Below are 6,000 nucleotides of genomic sequence, written 5' to 3' on the forward strand. Positions count from 1 at the left end.
GGTATCGTCTAGTCTATTGTAAACGCTTTTTGGGATATTTCCTTTTTGGAGCTAGAGCGTTTACCACGTTTTGTTTACTACATAGTTTGGATCTTTATTTAAGACTTTTAGAGAGTTTAGTCAATGACATCGTCTCGACACCTTTTCACTTCTTGAGAGTTCAACTGATTACCACTGGATACAATATAGCTTACGCGTTTAACATAACTCTCTTAGACACTTTGACTTTTAAGTCGTTTAGCGTAGTGTCTGGAAGCTTTAACCTAGTTGTTTTTCATTTCAAATAATCCTAACTGTTTTTCTAAAACTTTCCTATGTTACTGAATGATTAGGAATTTTGCTCCTAATATTTATGTTTTTGCCTATTTTATTCTTCTAATTAAGCATTTTCAGATTCTTATCTTGTTTAATGTTATTTAATTATATGTCAAAACATAAGAGTGCTTATTAGATACATAAATCTTATAGATGATTTTCACTTGTTAAACCCCAGGTCACACTAGAATTTAGCTACCAATTCTTTATTTTTCCGCTAATATAATGTAAGTGTAACAAAGTATCATATCCAAAGAAATGGCGTGTGTTAAGTGAGGTTTGGATAGTTTATCCTTTCCTTATTTTAAATGCAAAAGGGAATCACAAATCTGATTTATGCTTAACAAGTGACGTGAAGAATTTTAAAAGTGCTATGTAGAATTAAAATCTATCACTTAAAAATTCAATTAAAGGATCTAAACTAAAATATAACAGAACATATTCAAAACTGCAAAATTGAAATTGTAGAAATATAATTACAACAAAAGAATGTAAAGAACAAACAAAAATTCTTTGGGGTCAAACGGTTTCCAAAAAGAAACTACAGTATCTGCAGTATCAGAATCCAACGTTCAAGACAAAATAAAAGAATCTAGTCCTAAGCTAAAACTCATAAACTAGAAAAGATTAGAGATAAATACACAACAAATCAAAGGATTAAAGAAAATAGAAATTGGTTAAAATAAAAGCAATAGACGTAACTTAAAGGAATTAGGAAATGGATCAAGCTTTAATTTTGCTCAAGAAAACATCTTGCAAAAAGGGCTCACTTTGGAATCCCTGGTTCCTAATCAGAAACCACATTATGCAAAACCTAAGAGTTCAATTCACCAAAATTAAATCAAACAACTTTAGCTCTAAATCAGTAAACACAAAGAAATGAATGTAAATTGACGGAAGAATAGAAACTGGAGCGCAGAACAAGTAAAAAACCACTCAAGAATTGTAGAGTGTGGTGCAAAATCATATGAATTAATAATTTTTTAAGTCTTCCTCGATTGAAGATACTTCCATCAACCAATTTATGAATAAAGAAGATTGAATATATTGGATTTCTTTTCTTAAAACTAATTAAATCTTGAATATATATAAAAAATACTAATTTAAGCTAATAATATAAATTCGTCGGTGTCATTTAATTATATGCACTTCATATAAAATAATTTGTTCTTAAAATTTGATATAAGAATAAAAGAAAACACTGGAAAATAAAAACTCAGCGAATTAAAGATATATATTTTAGAAAAAAAGTTATTTGACATCATTTGACAATTTGACTCTTATGTAAAGATAAATGGTGATAAAAAAAAAAAAACTTTTGTACTTCTAAAGAAAAAAATGAGAAAGAGTGAATGATAGTGCTAAATAGAAATAACAAAAAAATTTAAGTGTCAAGAAAACTATTTTTATAATCTAATTAGATAAGATTCTATTAGTTTAAAGTTAATATTTAATATAACCTTCAATACTTTAGTTTCTTATATTAGGAATGAGAGAAAGTAGTGTCGAACAATTTAATAATTGAATTATGGTAACAGTTAAGTATGATTGAGTCTTAATTAACAATACGCACTCTGAGTTTGTGAGAGAAGACTTGAGCTAAATTCCGACAAAACACATTCAAGAAGTAACAAGGAGTTTTAAATCTAGATGAAGAAAGCGCAAAAGTAAAAATTAATTCCATAACTAATTCAAAAATATTTTTTTTAATATATTACACATACATATATATACATATATATATATATATATATATATATATATATATATATATATATATATATATATATATATATATATATATATATATATANTATATATATATATATATATATATATATATATATATATATATATATATATATATATATATATATATATATATATATATATATATATATATGAAAGTACATTCTCTTGTTCCTAATATATATTTTTGTGTTCATTTAAGAAACAATCCAACCGCTTAACCATTTTTTTTATGTACTTCCAAAGCTACCCGTCCCTTCGTTTTTTGTCTCTCCCTTTTCTCAAGTTCCCCACTTAATTCTATGATGATTTGGAATGATTTTGCTATCATGCTCTCAGTACAGAAAAAACTATTAAGATAATAAGGATTCAACGTTATAGGATGATTTCTTTATGCTTTTAATTAATTAAAGTGATAAAAGAAAATGCTTAAGAATGTCAACCCCAACACCACTTTATAATTGCTTAAAACCATCTTAATGTAGGTATGCGCACGCGAGTCTCAGTTTTCTATTCATACAATTATGGACATAATTACATGATTCACCACTTAAATAGGCACTTAATCGTGTTTTTCTTTCTTTACCATGAGGTCCAAGTTTCGCCACTTGACTACGCATATATACATGCTCTTTCATTTATATATATATGAAATGCCAACGGCACAACCAGACACCAAATTTTGTGCTGAATGCAAAGCTTTAGTAGAAATGTCAACTGCTTGAGTTAGATCCAAACTCACCTTCTAATAGGTTTGTTCATTATCCTTTGATTTCAATTCTAACTAAATATATGATTGAAGATGTGTAAAGAAAAAGATATTAGGCGTTCAAATGAATTAACCAATTAGGCTTGAAACTACTCCGTATTCCCTAGTTCATACAAATATTTTATCAAGTAATTTGCGTGCATGACCAAGTAAGAATGATGATGATCTTATTATAATGTATAATATTAAGAGTTGGACATATGATAGGAAAAGTGAGGGATTTGTGGGTGGGGCTGCGTTCTTTGGTTAATTGTTTGCCTTTTGTGGGGTTATAAGAGTATCTTTGGAAAATCCTTATAATTATTGATCTTAACATGGGAATTATTATATACATGGGCTAGTTACAACTGACTGTAATTTGTATATTATTGCTTATGCTTATAATGAGGGTTACATGTGCTTAAATCACTACTATCTTTAAGGGCCCTATTAGTCAGATTAGCATCATTCAACTAAGGAATTATCCTATGCAAAAGTAATAATATTTTGACTTATACCATAGAAGAAAAAGTGACAAGACAAAATTAAATAGGAAAAAGTTAGTGCTAACCAAGGATACTTTGAAGATGTCAATTACCAATTTAGATTGTATAATCAGGATGTTTATGAAGCTTCCAAGTCATTATATTGTATGACCATCATTAGATTTCATGTGGGTTCTGTAGTCTAGATATGCATTTTGTGATGGCTTAAGAAGAATATATATATATATATATATATATATATATATATATATATATATATATATATATATATATATATATTATATATAATTAAGAAGATGATAATCATACTTAAAGGCATTATTGCTCACCATTTTAGAAGTGGCTAGCCTACCAGTCATCATAGTGATAAAATTACTTATCCAACAAAAATAATTAATATTAATTTTTTGTAGATAGAAAAGGCATGAATAAGCAATATCTTTTAAATCCATAACTTCGATCTCCAAACCTTGTGACGTCAAACACAAATATAAGATTAATAAAACAAATTCAATATATTTAACTAAATATATAATTGGCAGATGAAGATCCCATCAGTACCAAATTGTATGGCCCTTTGTCATAAAACTCATGTTCATGGTGGGGAAGAGAAATAAAGGTAAGATTTGGGATAAGAAGTGGAGGGGTTATGTCTTCTGGAACATGAGCACATATATACTCAATGCATGTAAGTGCGAGAATGATACCTTTCCAATTACTTAATTATGGAAGACAGAAGTGGTGATATAGGCACGTAACTGGTCATTTCCTACCCATTTTATACATAAATTTATATAATTTTCTGATGTATATGTACATTTTAAATTAGCTCTAAGTGTAAGTTGCAAAACAAATGCAAAGTTGAAAGACAAAATATTTTTTATTAGTATAATAGCAAAGTTAAAATTAGTATAGCATATAAATATCAGAATGTTACAGGAAAACACATGATTTCCGGCAGAATTTTACCGAAAGCCTTTAGGCCGTCGGTATTGGCACTAGTGTAAAAACGTTGTTTAACGTCATCCAGTAGACGTTTGTTTCCTGATAACCTGACGTCTATGACTACACGGTGGCATTATCGTAAATAGATTGGTAAACTAGACATCAGTGTCAAGGTAAAGCGACGTCTATGACATTGTAGACGTCGGACCTGCCGCAAACCGACGTCTAATTGCCTAAGGTAGGTGATAAGACAGTCAATGGACGTCGGTGTTCATGGGGTCCGACGTCCACTGGGCTGCAATTAATGTTGATCACCTAATTCCCAGGCGCTTAGACGTCACTTAGTCAAACGACGACATCTAAGGCTTGTCTGGAAGGCGGGAAGACAAAAAATTCTTCAACGCAAACGTCGGTAATGATGGCAAGCGACGTCTTTTGAATCTGTAATTGATCATGTTCACAAAACTCGAGGGACTTAGACGTCGGCTAAGAAGGGCACCGGCGTGAACTTCCCTGACAGAAAATCAAACGTCAATCGGTTCAGATACCCGACGTCTAATGGGTATTCAAAAAGTCAGTATTAATGTTAACTTGAACGTCATATTAGTTAGATACCCGACGTCTATGTGACTATAGACGTCAGTTGCCGTAGCAACTGACACCCCATTTCATTTTAAATAAACCTCTGACTCTTCGCAGCATTCAGTTTCTGATATCGCGTCTTCCTCTTCTCCTTTTTCTCTTGCTTCACCTCTTCTTTTTCTCGCTTGCGACACTTCTTCTTTTTATCTCTTGCGGCATTGCATTGTTGTTTTCTGATAACGTCATTGTTTTCCTCCTCTCCTTTTTCTCTCTTGCGGCATTGCATCTCAGGTGCGTGGTTTTTATTGTTACCATTTAATCTTTGTCAGTCTTTCATCAATTATATCTTCTGGTTTAACTTATTAAAATTTGCTTTCTTTGTGTTGTGTTTTAGTGCAGTTTTGTTCCTTTATTGGGGTAACGCAGTAACACATTCTCCCTTTGCTAGCTGCCTCCCGGAAATAGCGGCGTATTTTGAATTTCTTTTGATCGTTTCAACCCAAAAACGACCATGGGTCGTTGTCTAGTTTTCGTTTCACCGTGATTTTTTCCTCTTGCGGATGAAAAATGGAACTAAGCAACCATCCAGGTTCGGTTTTGGGTTGAAGGGACGATAAGAAATTCAAAAGACGCAAGCTTTTTTTTAGGGGAAACTAGTAAAAGGAGATTGTGCTACTAGGCTATCCAAAGACGGGAACAAAACTGCACTAAAACACAACCATTGTATTAGACGTCGGTTAATGCAAAAAACCGACATCTATATGTGCTCTTAGACGTCGGTCTTTGTCATGTTCAACGTCTATATGTGCTCTTCGACGTCGGTTAATGCTTTATCCGATGTCTAAGTAGTGCCTTGAGATGTCCATTCAAACCAGTGCCGACGTTTATTGACGTCGATCGTGGGCACTAACTGACGTCATTATAGACGTCTGTGATTAGAATGTCGGACGTCCCATTGACGTCACCAGTTTAGATGTCGGTTTATGAATAGATGTTAAAAGCCCAAAATAACCGACGTTAAACAGCGTTTTTGCACTAGTGTGGCTTGGTGATTTAACTTAGCAAAGGATTTATGGCCGTCGGTAAGATGCTCAATTACTAAACCCCGAAACTTGGGTTTCCCTCAGCCATCTTTCATTTTTGAGCCAAATAATT

This window comes from Vigna radiata, chromosome 6, assembly GCF_000741045.1.
Source record: "Vigna radiata var. radiata cultivar VC1973A chromosome 6, Vradiata_ver6, whole genome shotgun sequence".
In the NCBI taxonomy this organism is placed as follows: domain Eukaryota; kingdom Viridiplantae; phylum Streptophyta; class Magnoliopsida; order Fabales; family Fabaceae; genus Vigna; species Vigna radiata.